At 44.3% G+C, this 19,576-nt stretch overlaps 1 long non-coding RNA gene across 1 annotated transcript in view; it reads left to right on the top strand.

Moving 5' to 3' along the window:
- Positions 1–19,576, top strand: part of LOC126187341 (uncharacterized) — a 654,391-nt gene that overhangs the window by 477,283 nt on the left and 157,532 nt on the right. The gene's annotated exons all lie outside the window — the stretch shown is intronic.

Below are 19,576 nucleotides of genomic sequence, written 5' to 3'. Positions count from 1 at the left end.
AGGCTGGATGGGCGTAACAAAGGATAGGGCGGATGAGGGATTTATAGGTGTGGAGGATTGTGGAGGGGTCCAGACCCCACATACGGCCGGAAAGGAGCTTGAGAAGACGGAGTCGGGAACGTGCCTTAGCTTGGATTGTCCGGAGATGAGGAGTCCAGGAGAGGCGACGGTCGAGGGTGACACCAAGGTACTTAAGGGTGGGAGTGAGGGCGATAGGACGGCCATAGACGGTGAGATAGAAATCAAGGAGGCGGAAGGAAGGGGTGGTTTTGCCTACAATGATCGCCTGGGTTTTGGAGGGATTGACCTTGAGCAACCACTGGTTGCACCAAGCAGTGAACCGGTCAAGATGGGATTGGAAAAGGTGTTGGGAACGTTGCAGGCTGGGGGCAAGGGCAAGGAAGGCGGTGTCCTCGGCAAACTGGAGAAGGTAGATGGGGGGTGACGGCGGCGGCATGTCCGCCGTGTACAAAAGGTACAGAAGGGGGGAGAGGACGGAGCCTTGGGGCACACCGGCGGAGGGGAAAAAGGTGTAGGAATCTGTGTTATGGATGGTGACATAGGAAGGACGACGGGAGAGAAAGGAACCGATCAGACGGACGTAGTTAATGGGAAGAGCGAAGGTTTGGAGCTTGAAGAGGAGACCGGAATGCCATACGCGGTCATAAGCGCGTTCGAGGTCAAGGGAGAGGAAGATTGCGGAGCGACGGGAATTTAGCTGGTCGGAAAGGAGATGAGTGAGGTGAAGGAGAAGATCGTCGGAAGAGAAGGACGGCCGAAAGCCACACTGGGTAACGGGAAGGAGGCGGTGCTGGCGGAGATGCTGGTGGATGCGTCGGGTGAGGATGATGCTAAAGCTGTGTGTTGAATGTATGTAAATACAACACATCAATCATTGTGTGTGTGCTGATCCTTGTTTTCGTTGATGTTTGCAAACTAGGGGCCTACCAACTCGAGTTTAGAGCAAGTCGTGTTGCCTGGAGAGAACCTAAAGCAAGCAATGATTTATGAATCATATTACTCTTACATAAGCTGTCACATCTGTTGTCCGCTGCGTTCAGTTATGCACACTATCTAATCAAAAATATGCGGACACCTGCATGTATTGCGGAATTGACCACTAGATGTCACGAGAGGCAGACTCCTCAGTAAAAAGGGAGGCAGGTGGTATTGTGTTGTTAAGATGCTAAGCGACGCATGATGTGACGTAAAGAGCGACACCACTGGGTACCCGATGACTGGAAACTAATGGTTCAAATGGCTCTAAACACTATATGATCTAACATCTGAGGTCATCAGTCCCCTATTTATGCATAGTGCTGCCATCTGTTGGCAGTCCTTCTGAACTCGGAAAAAATTGAGGCACTGGAATTCTAATTGTATAGAAGGCTGTGACTGTTTAGAATGCCGCAACCATTGCTTCTTGTGTCTCGAAACGGTTTTGGTCGTTTTCTTGTTACTAAAAATGTCCGAAATAAGTATTGTCCTGTTTCATATTACTTAGATATTCACGAACAATAGCTACGCTTTCTAAAACTCATTTTATGTCTAAAGTTTTTGCAGTGTATTTACAATTACAGGGAATGCATGTTCCTCAGTGACCACTATGTGGCCATATAGTGACTTTATGTTGCGATATTGTAGTACTGATATTTCAAATAAATACAGTTTTTCTGTACATTTTATGTTAATAAAAGCACAGCATGTGGTTTACAATTACCTATAATATTCATTACAGAAGCTGCGAGACAGCGAAATCCTGGATTTTTTTTCATTTTCACTGCCAGATAACCCAGAAGACTCAGAAATTGATGACGACGAAGTTTACGAAGACATTTCATTTTGTGATCATTTGTCTCCTCAAAGCACCTCACTAGAAACGTGGACAGACATATTTATACAACAGATTAGTATTCAAAGACTGCCCTATGTGCGGGAGAGTTGTGTTGGAATTGTGTAAACCTTTTTTCAGTCCCAATAGAATTTTTTTTGACAATTTCGTAACATCTAGACTAATGAAAGTACTGAGGAAAACAAGGCTATATAGCTGTGGTACTGTCAGTTGTTGTTGTTGTGGTCTTCAGTCCTGAGACTGGTTTGATGCAATTCTCCATGCTTCTCTATCCTGTGCAAGCTTCTTCATTTCCCAGTACTAACTGCAATCTACATCCTTCTGAATCTGCTTAGTGTATTCATCTATTGGTCTCCCTCTATGATTTTTACCCTCCACGCTGCCCTCCAATGCTAAATTTGTGATTCCTTGATGCCTCAGAACATGTCCTACTAATCGGTGCCTTCTTCTTGTCAAGTTGTGCCACAAACTCCTCTTCTCCCCAATTATATTCAATGCCTCCTCATTAGTTATGTGATCTGGTACTGTCAGAGGAAACAGAAAAGATCTACCTGAAACTTTGTCAGGTAAATTATCTCGTCTATGCCACGGAGAATTCACATTTGCTGTCAAATCTGGTGTTTCTACTGTTAAATGGCAAGACAGCAAACCATTCTGTCCCCTTTCCACTGCACGTAATCAGAATTATGTTCATCAGTAGAAACCTCAAGTCTGGATCATAAATCAGCATTTCATGTCCTGAAGTAGTACATGTTTATAATACTACTATGGGTGAAGTAGATCGTTTTGACCAGCTAAGAGAAAGATACATGATTGGCAGGCGATCAGTGGAATGATGACACCCACACTTTTAATTTTTGTTTGTTGACTTAGCCATTGTCAACTCTTATTATTATTTAAGCTCTCAAGACGGAAACCAGACCAGCTGTCATTTCGAATGAGACTGGCAGGACAGCTGACTAATGGATTTTCATCCAGAGTGAAGAAAGGCTCATCGCCTGCTTTCTGTTCAGGAAAAAAGGTGTCACTACAGTGCCAGAGGAAGTTCGGCTTGTGAATTTCTGGAGTCATACTTCAAAGGAACTTAAGACCAGGAGGCGGTGTAGGTTCTGTCGTACAAAAGAGACTGTTTGCTATTCCTGTAATGTGCCACCCTGTATTTCACCCTGCTTTCACAAATTTCATGTAAAATAAATAATGTTCACTAACTTGTACCTGTAATATGCCATTCTGTATTTCACCTTCGTTTCACAAATTTCGTGTAAAGTAACTAGTGTTTACTAACTTCAAAATGTATTTTTATTGGAAATAATAATAGATTCAACATTTATATGTAATGCCAAAAATGACAAATTTAATACCTATTGGATAATGTTAAATACTGGTGCTAGTAAGCCTTGCTTGTAAGTGTTGTATTAAATTGTAGTGATTTCATTCTGAGGGAAGTCTGTTCCAGAAATGGTCAATGGGACATATGCGTCCCACTTTACTTTTTGGAAAAATACACTCCTGGAAATGGAAAAAAGAACACATTGACACCGGTGTGTCAGACCCACCATACTTGCTCCGGACACTGCGAGAGGGCTGTACAAGCAATGATCACACGCACGGCACAGCGGACACACCAGGAACCGCGGTGTTGGCCGTCGAATGGCGCTAGCTGCGCAGCATTTGTGCACCGCCGCCGTCAGTGTCAGCCAGTTTGCCGTGGCATACGGAGCTCCATCGCAGTCTTTAACACTGGTAGCATGCCGCGACAGCGTGGACGTGAACCGTATGTGCAGTTGACGGACTTTGAGCGAGGGCGTATAGTGGGCATGCAGGAGGCCGGGTGGACGTACCGCCGAATTGCTCAACACGTGGGGCGTGAGGTCTCCACAGTACATCGATGTTGTCGCCAGTGGTCGGCGGAAGGTGCACGTGCCCGTCGACCTGGGACCGGACCGCAGCGACGCACGGATGCACGCCAAGACCGTAGGATCCTACGCAGTGCCGTAGGGGACCGCACCGCCACTTCCCAGCAAATTAGGGACACTGTTGCTCCTGGGGTATCGGCGAGGACTATTCGCAACCGTCTCCATGAAGCTGGGCTACGGTCCCGCACACCGTTAGGCCGTCTTCCGCTCACGCCCCAACATCATGCAGCCCGCCTCCAGTGGTGTCGCGACAGGCGTGAATGGAGGGACGAATGGAGACGTGTCGTCTTCAGCGATGAGAGTCGCTTCTGCCTTGGTGCCAATGATGGTCGTATGCGTGTTTGGCGCCGTGCCGGTGAGCGCCACAATCAGGACTCCATACGACCGAGGCACACAGGGCCAACACCCGGCAACATGGTGTGGGGAGCGATCTCCTACACTGGCCGTACACCACTGGTGATCGTCGAGGGGACACTGAATAGTGCACGGTACATCCAAACCGTCATCGAACCCATCGTTCTACCATTCCTAGACCGGCAAGGGAACTTGCTGTTCCAACAGGACAGTGCACGTCCGCATGTATCCCGTGCCACCCAACGTGCTCTAGAAGGTGTAAGTCAACTACCCTGGCCAGCAAGATCTCCGGATCTGTCCCCCATTGAGCATGTTTGGGACTGGATGAAGCGTCGTCTCACGCGGTCTGCACGTCCAGCACGAACGCTGGTCCAACTGAGGCGCCAGGTGGAAATGGCATGGCAAGCCGTTCCACAGGACTACATCCAGCATCTCTACGATCGTCTCCATGGGAGAATAGCAGCCTGCATTGCTGCGAAAGGTGGATATACACTGTACTAGTGCCGACATTGTGCATGCTCTGTTGCCTGTGTCTATGTGCCTGTGGTTCTGTCAGTGTGATCATGTGATGTATCTGACCCCAGGAATGTGTCAATAAAGTTTCCCCTTCCTGGGACAATGAAATCACGGTGTTCTTATTTCAATTTCCAGGAGTGTAATATGTGTCAAAAATTTTTGAGTAACATATTTGTAATCCTGAACCAAATCAGATTCTGTAACAGCTGAGGTAACTTAAGAAATTCTGAAAAATAAGTAAAAGCGACGAGAGGGATATCGCTCTCCAGGTATTCGCCAAACCCAAATCTTTCCATCATATTGTCGCAGGGTATAGCGGTATTCACCACACCAAATTAATCGTTTCCAGTCAGCCGGCAGCTGTGGCCGAGTGGTTCTAGGCGCTTCAGTCCGGAACCACGCGGCTGCTACGGTTGCAGGTTCGAACCCTGCCCGAACCCTGCCCGAGGCAGGATTCGATCCTGCGACCGTAGCGGTCGCGTGGTTCCGGACTGTAGCGCCCAGAACCGCTCGGCGACAACTGCCGGCGGGCAGCTTTAGAAGGTATGAAATGTCACTGATGGATTTGCTACTCACAAGGGAGTTAGCGCAAGTAGCGATCGCAGCACCAAGTTTTGATTTGCATGCAAGAGTTTTATATGTGCATTATAAATATGCACACAATATTTGCTATCGAAAACTCAATGCATTTTATAATCAAACGGATTTTCAGTCACTGATTTCAAAGAAAAGGCCGTCGGTGGCTCTTGGCTGAAGATTACGAGGATGAACATAACCAGAGACAAAGTTGTTCATCACAGTAGGAGCACTTCATGAATGTCTACGTGAAGCAGTTTTCCGGGTCACACTACACTGTAACATCAAAAATACGTTCGGGCGATGTTTGGAACCTCTCTTGTCTGAAGCCATTATATCCTGCTACAGTACCGAGCAAAGTTTGCGAAAAAGTGGAGAACAGAATTGATTGTGTAGAATATACATCAGCAAGGAAACTTAATCCCTCGGCGATAGTGTGAACTGATAGTCGTTAAGGACACTGTGATTTTCAATCCGCTTCAACACCACCTTAAACAGTCGTCAAACATGTATCCACTTGCCGACTTAGCGGGTTGGATGGTGCAAGAATGAGTTGTTGCGATCAGTCCACACCGAACTTCTTACGACTTCCCTCGCTTGAAATGCAGGGTCCACAATGTCTGGAGTTCTTTCTTGATCGGTTAGTGTTCTTTAAGAACATTACCTCCTTGCGAAACTGGTCACATCTCTCACTCACTTGCACATTTGTATTCCAGGCTTTAGTAATTACTTCTTAATTATTTTTTAGTGATTACACATTTTGTCATTGCTTGTGAGCCAAGATGATGTCTCCGTTCAAACCTGGCAACCCGTCCATGGATAGTTCCAGTGAATCGAGTCAGTCCTGTTCTAGGGGCTTTTCCGAAACCCAAGCGTGAATATCTCTGTCGTGAACATTAGCATCTAGAACAGTTTTGGCCAGTCAGACTCTTTCAGTTACGTAATCGTCAAGCACATAAAGTTTTGAGCGCTGCCCTTCCTCCCCTTTCTCTACCATGTGATGTAAGTATCATAGGTGATGTATTCCTTGCACCTTATGATAACGATTCTGTTCTGTATTGAAGCTTGATCTTTTAGTTTTTGTAGAATCCTACGATGCAATTATCTTCTTTGCCTTTTCGAAACACATATCACTCCACTTTCTCCTCTTCGGTGGGCTTGGCAGATAAACAGACGACTAGCTTCGATCACTTCGCAACATCTCTTCGTCACTATCAGGTTCTGGATCATCCACAAGTTATTCACAAGACAGGTCTTCTTATGCTTATCCATAGTCTTCAACATGATCTGTTGTGTATTCGTGATGTATATTATTCTCGCTGGTTGCCACTGTTTCATCCATCACATTGATTATGAATGCAACTACATTTCTCTCCTTTACTGTAATTTCTGTGGATCTTCCTTTGTGGTTGTAATATCTAATAATCATGTACACTGCATTTTCAGGACTCATTATCACACGATTACATTGACAGCGGGAATAACGCGACGCGCTACGAAATCGGTAACACCACAAACGGCTGGATTAACTGCCGAGTCTGATGCAACACAGATGGGGGTCACTATGATACTGGATTCCTTGTTCTAATCCGTAATGTCTGTCTGGTTCCCTTAGATGTCGCAGCGGACACTCCGTCAGATGACCTTCGGTACGGCACGGCGTGTGTTGACCTTTCATACTCTGCAAAATAACTATTAGCTAGAGGAGCATTGTTCATGAAGACTACAGTTACTAAAGTCACAACACCATGCTATGTATGGTGAATGTGAGTGAAGTATCGCATCTACGTAGAGTGGCGTGGGCGCTTAGTTCATACATTTTTGCAATCAGCACCCCAAAATTACTAATAAAAACCACTACTCAACTGCAGTTGCGATTGCAACTTTCGCTAACTCCCTTGTCAGGTGAGAGCCAGTGACTAGGTTACTTTGACCCATTGTCTTATTACTGCTTCTGTACTCTCCACCTCCTTATATATTTCGGGTTCTCGTGAGATTAATGGTCGGTTCCACATAATTCAGGTGTTCAGTATACACTACTGATCCGACAAGTATATGTACGGGGTGGTCCATTGATCGTGACCGGGCCTAATATCTCTCGAAATAAGCGTCAAACGAAAAAACTACAAAGAGCGAAACTTGTCTAGCTTGGAGGGGGAACCCAATTGGCGCTATGGCTGGCCCGCTAGATGGCGCTGCCATAGGTCAAACGGATATCAACTGCGTTTTTTAAAGTATTCGTAAGATACGTAAAGAAATATGAATGTTTTAGTTGGAGCACTTTTTTCGCTTTGTGATATATGGCGCTGTAATAGTCACAAACATATGACTCACAATTTTAGACAAACAGTTGGTAACAGGTAGGTTTTTTAAATAAAAATACAGAACATAAGTACGTTTGAACATTTTATTTCGGTTGTTCCGCAGTTGGTAAACGGTCCATTTTAAAACGGATAATGTATCAACTGAGAAAAGGTGGGAATTTAAGGAGATGGGACCTGGATAAACTGACTAAACCAGATGTTGTACAGAGTTTCAGGGAGAGCATAAGGGAACAATTGTACCTTTGTGAAGTTATCATTTCTGAGAACGCATGCTGTTACATCGTGATTACCTGTAAATACCACATTAATGCAATAAATGCTCAAAAGGATGTCCGTCAACCTCAGTGCATTTGGCAATACGTGTAACGACATTCCTCTCAACAGCGAGTAGTTCGCCTTCCGTAATGTTCGCACATGCATTGACAGTGCGCTAACGCATGTTATCAAGCGTTGTCGGTGGATCACGATAGCAAATATCCTTCAACATTCCCCACAGAAAGAAATCCGGGTACGTCAGATTCGGTGAACGTGCGGGCCGTGGTATGGTGCTTCGACGACCAAGCCACCTGTCATGAAATATGCTATTCAATACCGCTGCAACCGCACGCGAGCTATGAGCCGGGCATCCATCATGTTGGAAGTACATCGCCATTTTGTCATACAGTGAAACATCTTGTAGTAACATCGGTAGAACATTACGTAGGAAATCAGCATACATTGCACCATTTAGATTGCCATCGATAAAATGGGAACCAATTATCCTTCCTCCCACAATGCCGCACCATACATTAACCCGCCAAGGTCACTGATGTTCCGCTTGTCGCAGCCATCGTGGATTTTCCGTTGCCCAATAGTGCATATTATGCCGGTTTACGTTACCGCTGTTAATGAATGACGCTTCGTCGCTAAATAGAACTTGTGCAAAAAATTTGTCATCGTCCCGTAATATCTCTTGTGCCGAGTGGGAGAACTGTACCCGACGTTCAAAGTCGTCGCCATGCAATTCCTGGTGCATAGAAAAATGGTACGGGTGCAATCGATGTTGATGTAGCATTCTCAACACCGACATTTTTGAGATTCCCGATTCTCGCGTAATTTGTCTGCTACTGATGTGCAGCCGCAACAGCAGCTAAAACACGTACTTGAGCATCATAATTTGTTGCAGGTCGTGGTTGACGTTTCACATGTGGCTGAACACTTCCTGTTTCCTTAAATAACGTAACTATCCGGCGAACGGTCCGGACACTTGGATGGTGTCGTCCAGGATAGCGAACAGCATACATAGCACACGCCCGTTGGGCATTTCGATCACAATAGCCATACATCAACACCATATCGACCTTTTCCGCAATTGGTAAACGGTCCATTTTAACACGGATAATGTATCAACTGAGAAAAGGTGGGAATTTAAGGAGATGGGACCTGGATAAACTGACTAAACCAGAGGTTGTACAGAGTTTCAGGGAGAGCATAAGGGAACAATTGACAGGAATTGAGGAAAGAAATACAGTAGAAGAAGAATGGGTAGCTCTGAGGGATGAAGTAGTGAAGGCAGCAAGGGATCAAGTAGGTAAAAAGTCGAGGGCTGATAGAAATCCTTGGGTAACAAAAGAAATATTGAATTTAATTGATGAAAGGAGAAAATATAAAAATGCAGTAAATGAAACAAGCAAAACGGAATACAAACGTCCCAAAAATGAGATCGACAGGAAGTGCAAAATGGTGAAGCAGGTATGGCTAGAGGACAAATGTAAGGATGTAGAGGCTTATCTCACTAGAGGCAAGATAGATATGAATATCAAGAGCTCAGACGGAAACCCATTTCTCAGCAAAGAAGGGAACGCAGGAAGGTGGAAGGAGTATATAGAGGGTCTATACAAGGGCGATGTACTTCAGGACAATATTATAGAAATGGAAGAGGAGGTTGATGAAGATGAAATGGGAGGTATGATACTGCGTGAAGAGTTTGACAGAGCACTGAAAGACCTGAGTCGAAACAAGGCCACGGGAATAGACAACATTACATTAGAACTACTACGGCCTTGGGAGAGCCAGTCCTGACAAAACTCTACAATCTGGTGAGCAAGATGTATGACACAGGCGAAATACCTTCCGACTTCAAGAAGAATATAATAATTCCAATCCCAAAGAAAGCAGGTGTTGACAGATGTGAAAATTACCGAACTATCAGTTTAATAAGTCACAGCTGCAAAATACTAACACGAATTCTTTACAGACGAATGGAAAAACTGGTAGAAGCCGACCTCGGGGAAGATCAGTTTGGATTCCGTAGAAATGTTGGAACACGTGAGGCAATACTGACCTTAAGACTTATCTTAGAGGAAAGATTAAGGAAAGGCAAACCTACGTTTCTAGCATTTGTAGACTTAGAGAAAGCTTTTGACAATGTTGACTGGAATACTCTCTTTCAAATTCTGAAGGTGGCAGGGGTAAAATACAGGGAGCGAAAGGCTATTTACAATTTGTACAGAAACCAGATGGCAGTTATAAGAGTCGAGGGACATGAAAGGGAAGCAGTTGTTGGGAAGGGAGTGAGACAGGGTTGTAGCCTCTCCCCGATGTTATTCAATCTGTATATTGAGCAAGCAGTAAAGGAAAGAAAAGAAAAATTTGGTGTAGGTATTAAAATCCATGGAGAAGAAACAAAAACTTTGAGGTTCGCCGATGACATTGTAATTCTGCCAGAGACAGCAAAGGACTTGGAAGAGCGGTTGAACGAATGGACAGTGTCTTGGAAGGAGGATATAAGATGAACATCAACAAAAGGAAACCGAGGATAATGGAATGTAGTCGAATTAAGTCGGGTGATGCTGAGGTAATTAGATTAGGAAATGAGACACTTAAAGTAGTAAAGGAGTTTTGCTATTTGGGGAGCAAAATAACTGATGAAGGTCGAAGTGGAGAGGATATAAAATGTAGGCTGGCAATGGCAAGGAAAGCGTTTCTGAAGAAGAAAAATTTGTTAACATCGAGTATAGATTTAAGTGTCAGAAAGTCGTTTCTGAAAGTATTTGTATGGAGTGTAGCCATGTACGGAAGTGAAACATGGACGATAAATAGTTTGGACAAGAAGAGAATAGAAGCTTTCAAAATGTGGTGCTACAGAAGAATGCTGAAGATTATATGGGTAGATCACATAACTAATGAGGAGATATTGAATAGAATTGGGGAGAAGAGGAGTTTGTGGCACAACTTGACAAGAAGAAGGGACTGGTTGGTAGGACACGTTCTGAGCCATCAAGGGATCACAAATTTGGCATTGGAGGGCACCGTGGAGGGTAAAAATCGTATAGGGAGACCAATAGATGAATATACTAAGCAGATTCAGGAGAATGTAGGTTGCAGTAAGTACTGGGAGATGAAGAAGCTTGCACAGGATAGAGTAGCATGGAGAGCTGCATCAAACTAGTCTCAGGACTGAAGACCACAACAACAAGAATGTATCACGAAGCAAATACCGTCCGCAGTGGCGGAATGTTACGTGATACCACGTACTTATACGTTTGTGACTATTACAGCGTCATCTATCACAAAGCGAGAGAAAAATGGTCCAACGAAAACATTCATTTTTCTTTACTTACTACACGAATATGTAATAAAAAATAGGGGTTCCTATTTTAAAAAATGCAGTTGATATCCGTTTGACCGATGGCAGCGCCATCTAGCGGGCGAACCATAGCGCCATTTGGTTTCCCCCTTCAAGCTAGACGGGTTTCGTTCTTTGTAGTTTTTTTCGTTTGATGCTTATTTCGTGAGATATTTGGCTCGGTCACTATCAATGGACCACCATATATAGATTTTTGACGTGTGCTTAAGTACCATTTTGCCGGCCGGAGTGGCCGAGCGGTTCTATGCGCTACAGTCTGGAATCGCGCCGCAGGTTCGAATCCGCCTCGGACATGGATGTGTGTGACGTCGTTAGGTTAGTTACATTTAAGTATTTCTAAGTTCTAGGGGACTGATGACCTCAGAAGTTAAGTCACATAGTGCTCAGAGCCATTTGAACAATTTTTTTTAGTACCATTTTCGCAGCACTCCACGTGAAAATCGTCACACAGCCGAAACTGATTCTTTGAATAAACCACGTCTACGTTCATGAGCGACCATGATGTGTTTATTTCAAAAGATCTCCATAAAAATAGGACAACTCATTACTTTCTCCCGCATACATTTCGCGAAAAGAGCGCATGTGAGAAATCAGATAAACTGGAACTCACGAAGTCTTACTGACCTCTTTCGTACACGCCACTGACGAATGCCACAGGGAAGGTCAGATGTGATAGAAGTACCGACATTAAGCTTCTACCCACACCTTAAGACGGCTTGCCGAGTGCGGATGTCGATGTGTTCAGGGAACGGTGCCGTCGTCAATAACCATGCCACATCTGTTACGTCGGAAATGCGTCATGTTCCCCCTATACCAGGGGCGGGCAGGAATCCTGCACATGTGCGGTGCACTTGCACGCGTGCAGTTAACAGGTGTTCCGCGTGCACACAGGGGCAAGCTGGCCACCCGCTTATCTCCCATCCCCACCATAACTTCTGTCCGCTCCTTCCTCTGTAATGCGTTTTGTTTCCTACCTTGCTTTATTGAGTGAATGAATAAGGTTAGTAGGAGTGCTTGAAAGAAATCATGGTTTGAAAAAGTACCTATTATCTATTTAATTATCACAGGTGGAGTTTACAATACGTTTAATATCTGGAACAAAATTTCTACATACAGACAAACACAAACAGTTACGTAAATTTTCATCACTGATGTTTGCTCTTAACCGAGACTTATTAATTCAGCAAATGGTTTTCCAGCTCTCGCTATATTAAGCGCATCTTATAACTTGCACATACCGCTGGGATATTATTGTTGTCGTCCTGAAAACTTGAAAACAGTGCTCAATAAAATGTTAAATCAGTTAGATGAGAGACATGACGAGAGAAAGTCGCAGATCTCTCGTGACAACAGCAACTACGACTAATTCAAATGGCTCTGAGCACTATGGGACTTAACTGCTGTGGTCATCAGTCCCCTAGAACTTAGAACTACTTAAACCTACCTAACCTAAGGACATCACACACATCCATGCCCGAGGGAGGATTCGAACATGCGACCATAGCGGTCGCGCGGTTCCAGACTGTAGTGCCTAGAACCGCTCGGCCACTCCAGCCGGCCAACTACGACAGATTCATCTGGTATCGTCAGATCGCTCTTCTTAAGCTCAGTCAATTCCCCATCCGCTCAGAATCCGACAATAAATTGTACTCCTCCTTGTGAAATTTATTATAATGGCCTTCAATACTAAACTTCCGTTGACCAGCGAGAATACTGCCACATATTAAACATTTCGAATTTTCACGTTTTTCCACAAAGAAAAAATGATTCTCCCATTACTTTTTAAAAGACAGCAAATCTCCACTTCTCCGTTTCTTGAAATACAACGTTCACTACATAGTGCTCGCTTCGCATCAACGTCCGCAGCTTAGCCTGGCACTACACTGCCGCAACCTACCGGCTGCCGCCACAGCCCCGGTCGACGCCTGCACGCGAGCAGCACACGTGCAGCGCTGTGCGCTCATGAGCCGCGTGCAACGTTTGCCCGCCCCTGCCCTATACGAAACTATCGAATTAACGGACTGAAAACAGCACGGTGTGTCGGATAGGAATAGTCAGGGGTGCGGAGATCTGTACGCAGCCGTGTTGAGGACCCCCTGCGCCACACATGCGGCGCTCCCGCCGCCGGCGCGTTCATTGAGAGGTCGGCTCGGCTCGGCTCGGTCCGCAGTGCGTGGCTCCGCAGGGCTGGAGCCGGTATGCTAATGCGGCCGCGGGCCGGCTGGCTGGGACCTGCTCGCTCCCGTCACGTCGCGTCCGGACAGCCTCACACAGCGCGCCGTTCCGCCCGCCTCAGGGTCGCCCCGCAGCCGTCACACCTGCCCCACAACTAACTGTACCGCTCTTTCCTCCCCTCCTCCGAGCCACTGACATCAGCTTCTATATTCCCCACAACCCGATCACTTACGACAAAGTGGCTTCAGGTCTACCAGTTCGGATGTGAGGCAATCGGTGGCCAGTTAAGACTGAGATGAGGTGGAGAAACGTGCTGTCATGCTCAAAAGCATTGAAATGCGTCCCGTCTGATTTGTGTGCAACCTACGAAACTTAATATTCACGCATGTTCATTGATCTCTTTTCGGTACAGTCGCGCGACTATAAAAAATGACTACAACAAGTAACCACTAGAGAACACTGAACTACATACGAATCAGTACAGATTGATCAGTCCAGTTTTACGTTAATACAACAATAACGCGAATATCAGGCGACACGTTATTACACTACTGGCCATTAAAATTGCTACACCGCGAAGACGACGTGCTACAGACGCGAAATTTAACCGACAAGTACAAGATGCTGTGATATGCAAATGATTAGCTTCTCAGAGCATTCACACAAGGTTGGCGCCGGTGGCGACACCTACAACGTGCTGACATGAGGAACGTTTCCGGCCGATTTCTCATACACAAACAGCAGTTGACCGGCGTTACCTGGTGAAACGTTGTTGTGATGCCTTGTATAAGGAGGAGCAACGCGTACCATCACGTTTCCCACTTTGATAAAGGTCGGATTGTAGCCTACCAAAATTGCGGTTTATCGTACCGCGACATTGCTACTCGCGTTGGTCGAGATCCATTGACTGTTAGCAGAATATGGAATCGGTGGTTTCAGGAGGGTAATACAGAACGTCGTGCAGGATCCCAACGGCCTCGTATCACTAGCAGTCGAGATGACAGGCATCTTATCCGCATGGCTGTAACGGATCGTGCAGCCGCATCTCGATCCCTCAGTTAACGGATGGGGACGTTTGTAAGACAAACAGTTCGTCGACGTTTGCAGCAGCGTGGACTATCAGCTCGGAGACCATGGCTGAAGTTACCCTTGACGCTGCATCACATACAGGAGCGCCTGCGATGGTGTACTCAACGACGAACCTGGGTGCACCAATGGCAAAACGTCATTTTTTCGGATGGATTCAGGTTCCGTTTACAGCATCATGATGGTAGCATGCGTGTCTGGCGACATCGCGGTGAACGCACATTTGAGGCGTGTATTCGTCATCGCCGTACTGGCGTTTCACCCGGCATGATGGTGTGGGGTGCCATTGGTTACACGTCTCGGTCACCTCTTGTTCGCATTGACGGTACTTTGAACACTGGACGTTACATTTTAGATGTGTTACGACCCGTGGCTGAACCCTTCATTCGATCCCTGCGAAACCCTACATTTCAGCAGGATAATGCACGACCGCATGTTTGCAGGTCCTCTACGGGTCTTTCTGGATACAGAAAATGTTCGACTGTTGCCCTGGCCAGCACATTCTCCAGATCTCTCACCAATTGAAAACATCTGGTCAATGGTGGCCGAGCAACTGGCTTGTCACAATACGCCAGTCACTACTCTTGATGAACTGTGGTATCGTGTTGAGCTGCATGGGCAGCTGTACCTGTACACGCCATCCAAGCTCTGTTTGACTCAATACCCAGGCGTATCAAGGCCGTTATTAAGGCCGTTATTACGGCCAGAGCTGGTTGCTCTGGGTACTGATTTCTCAGGATCTATGCACCCAAATTGTGTGAAACTGTAATTACATGTCAGTTCTAGTATAATATATTTGTCCATTGAATACCCGTTTATCATCTGCATTTCTTCTTGGTGTAGTAATTTTAATGGCCAGTAGTGTAAATATGAGATAAACTTTACTTCCCTCCCCCTGTGACTGAATAATGTCCAGTTACTTGAACGGAAACTTTTGGGCGAGAGTAGTCGCTTCCCCAATATTTTCACACAGTTATCTCCCACTCTTCCAGGCATAAAATTAACTACTCCACCTGGAATAAAATCTCTGTGGCTCTCCAAAATTCCAGCGATCGTCGACTCCGAAAATTCTTAAAACAATCAGAGGCGCAATCGTACGCTATGGGGAAGCCGTCTTGGGTACTATGACGTACTCACTCTGCAGCATGGGAATCTGTATCAAAGTTGTGTATCAATTTCCAGAATTTAATCTATAAAACAGAGCTTAAACAACCATGGTGCAGGCTCTATTGATTTCCGAGGATACAAAGTCCCTCCGAGTTACGACACATCAAATAGTGTCATTAGCCACAAACAAGGGAGAAGTTAAAGTAACCAGAGAGATGAACGTACCTTCTCCATCCGTGATATTATAATCCATAAATAATTTTCCTGGCTACATTGCAGCATACATCATACTCTTTTATGTGATTAAATGGTATCACAATTCCTCAAATTACATTCGGTATTCTAGATGGCAGCTTACAACATTGCCGCTAATTACAGTTCCACTGCGATCCTACTCTCCGCAATTCTCAGTCAGAAGTAACTAAGTCCATTGTACACGTAATGTTCCACATTCTATCCACCGAGTTTTTTTTTTTTTTAATCACGATTCAGAGATAAGCAGTCTCTCGCAGTCGTAAGGAGTCTTTGAGCCATACAAAAGACTTGCTCGGATACACACTACTGATTTTATGAGGTATATCCTTTTTTCTTCTTCATTAGGAACTTGAAGCACAAGTAATGCCGTCTTGTTCATTATCTGTAGGTATGTCTTCTGTGTAAGAAATGCGGAGAACAGAGAAGTGTGATGTTGAGAAGCAATTAGTTCAAAGCAACATCAAATAATACGCAGCCGGCCGGGGTGGACGAGCGCTTCTAGGCGCTACACTTTGGAACCGCGCGATCGCTATGGTCGCAGGTTCGAATCCTGCCTCGGGCATGGATGTGTGTGATATCCTTAGGTTAGTTAGGTTTAAGTAGTTCTAAGTACTAAGGGACTGATGACCTCAGAAGTTAAGTCCCATAGTGCTCAGAGCCATTTGAACCATTTTTTAATAATACACATCATTTGGTTCAATTGGCGTACAGGCGCGCTGTATAATGTACCCACAAGTATTCCTCGCTATCATGGGGGCAGCTGAGCTCAGCCAAAATAAAGGTTCGGCAAATAAAAATCGTATTAGGAGATATTTCCAAGGTCTCTCACAGAATCCCAACAAAAATATCAACAGTAGCGGAGGGCGGATACTGAAATCTGTATTTGTTGGGCTGACAGTATTGAAGATAGTTGCTATGGATGCAGTAATAACTTCCAATGATGGTGCAATTTCCAGGACTCACATTCTGAAAAAAAAAGCCGTACTGGAAGGAATATGATTTCTGCTGTACCTGTTATTGATCAGCTGCGAGTAGTTGAAGCAGAGAGAGCTGTACGAGCTGCTACCGTGAAGGCTGGGATAAATAAAAGAATGAAGAGAAATAGTACCAAGAGCAAAGAATAAGGTGAACAATAGGAATATGCAACTTCTAAAACAGCATGTGGTAAGCCAATAAATTCATAAATCTTCTTTTGACATTTACAAGAACCTGAATTTTTATCATTCAGGCATACTTTGCTCCAAAATGACTGAAGTTACAAACACAAAAATTCGCACATTTAATTAGAATGACATTTCTTCCGCCCTTGCCTACGATTTTCGTAAATTCTAAAATATGATAATGGTGTGTGTGGGTGTGTGTTTGTGTGTGTGTGTGTGTGTGTGTGTGTGTGTGTGTGTGTGTGTGTGTGATTATTTGTGAAAATTGTTAAATGTAAGTCTTAAGTAAAATAAATTTTATCTATTTTTCAGAGATCAGTTTCAGAAGAGGAAATTGGAGGCATAACATTTCTCTGAATGTTATCTGCAGCCTGCCTGTTTTTTTAAACTGTACAGTCAATGGTACCAAAGAAAATGGTACTCCAGCTCAAGAATGTTCCATTTTTTACCCTTTTATAAATATTGTTGTTAGCATCACAATATAATAAACAGCTAACTGATTTTCTCAAAAATGCTTTGACTAATATCCCTAATTATTTGTGCAAATTTTGAGGTACCTCTGCATTATAGATCAGTTATACTGTGAGAGGGATGAAATGCTAAAAACGCAGCACATTCAGGGACTTGCACAAGCAAATTTGTTTCGTAAATGACATTTCAAAAATGTACTTGAAAATGGTCTTGTAACTTAGGTTGTGGAGTAACTATAATAAGATTTGTGAAATAAGGCAAAAAATGTTTGTTTAGTTAATTAAAAAATGTTACCCCTCTCATTACCATCTGTGACTACGACTCGTAATATGTCTATGCCTTTCACAGAAAACGTTCAGCAATTCTTACTCCAGACTAATTTTCTTTTAATTACAGTTTTTGAAGAACAGCTACTCCCAAAGTTCTATGACAACTCGAAATATTCTTGCTCTCTAAAATGTTTTCCGAGCACCTACTAACTGTCGTGCAGTTGGCAGGTGATTCAGCTTGAATTACATAATGAACAATGAACAATGTACGCTTTTTATACCATCAGGACTTCAACAATAACATCAAAATCAACAGTGCAACACTAGAAATTTCATTGTTCTCAGGCTGGCACATGGATCTAGGCGTACGAGTAGTTCGAAAGTCATATGTCGCCCTTGTTAGCTAGCAAAAAATAAACATCTGTGTTACTCACATGTTGTTTACATGTTTGAACTTCCGATAACATGAACGGTTTGGCTCTGGATATGGACTGAAACTCAACACCTACAGCCAGAGCTAAGGAAGCAGAAAACTTCGTTCCTGATCGAGACGCGAGCACAGCACCAATCGCTGTTGCTGACTAGGATTAAAAGGGACGTGAAACACCTAAATTTTGGCCAACAACAGCTAGTAAATTCATACGTGATATTACCTTGACTGAGACACCTATACAGCAGCTGTTATCACTATTAACTAACCACGAAAGACGTTAAATATGGTTTCATTTCTAAGTAGCAAAGTGTGTTCATGTTCATACTTGAAATGACGTGACTAAAAATTTTGTGCTGGACTTGGATCCGAACTCATTATCTAATCAAATTTTCAACCAAGCGTAATCAAATCACAAAGATAAGTAAATCTTTAAATCTTTTTAAGACATTTGTGTGACTACCCTCTTACCTGACCCTGGGGCATAGCTGTGTAAGAGTGGCGGGAAGAAACTGTCTTATCTGTGTACTGCACCAGAAGCCGTTTCACGTACTCCAAAACTAGGTCTACCGTAACAAAACTGGCAACTCAGCCTCCACAGAAGTAGCGACGGGGCCTTTACAAAGCTGGCGACGAAGGTTTACAAAAGATATGACCTGCCAAAAACTTTTGAGCCGGAGCAGTTCTAGAACCCAGACACGCACCTTTCACAGACACCTTGCGGAGTTTAGAATCTTGGGGCACCCCTAACTGATGCAACTGTATCTTACTGAAGACACCAGATCTTGCGAAAGGGGCCGATGCGAATTCGAATTCTAGTCCAGCATCAATATTTTCAACATCTCCAGTTAAAGTAAGAAATAAATACCCTTTGACCTTACATGATGATTGGTTCATTAAATAAAATAATGTCTTTATGGTCTGAAACCTTTTGCTGGCAGCATTTCTACGAGTACTTACAGCAACTTCCGCGTCTGTCATGGCCCAACCTAAACCGAATTGTTCCAATTGGAAGGAAAGGGAAATCACTTTTAATGTGGATTTGGAACCACGGTGTAACCCTATGTTCTTCACTCGGCATTACCATAGGTGAAGTGTTGCCTTGCATTACAGGCGTTGTACGGTGAAAGTGTCAGCCACATGGGTACTCAGATATAATGCGCGTATCTTCTTACGCGTCAGTAATAGCAGAACACTGGAAAGAGCTCGCAACTGCTTGTTCTGACCAGAACACTTTATACTGCAACTGCCACAGGTCACCTGATTCAGGCCTACAGCGTATTTGCGCTGGCAACAACAATAGTGTTTATTATTGTACATTACTTAATATTGTGTGCTACTTTTCAGCACGAAATATGTTCTATGCAACAACAGCATTGTGACCATTGTTCAGCCCGCATATGATGTAAGATGTATTGAAGTACGTAATCTACCATTGCGAAGAAAATTTACCTGAT

Source organism: Schistocerca cancellata, chromosome 5 (assembly GCF_023864275.1).
Source record: "Schistocerca cancellata isolate TAMUIC-IGC-003103 chromosome 5, iqSchCanc2.1, whole genome shotgun sequence".
Lineage (NCBI taxonomy): Eukaryota > Metazoa > Arthropoda > Insecta > Orthoptera > Acrididae > Schistocerca > Schistocerca cancellata.
This window is presented reverse-complemented; position numbering and strand designations above follow the sequence as displayed.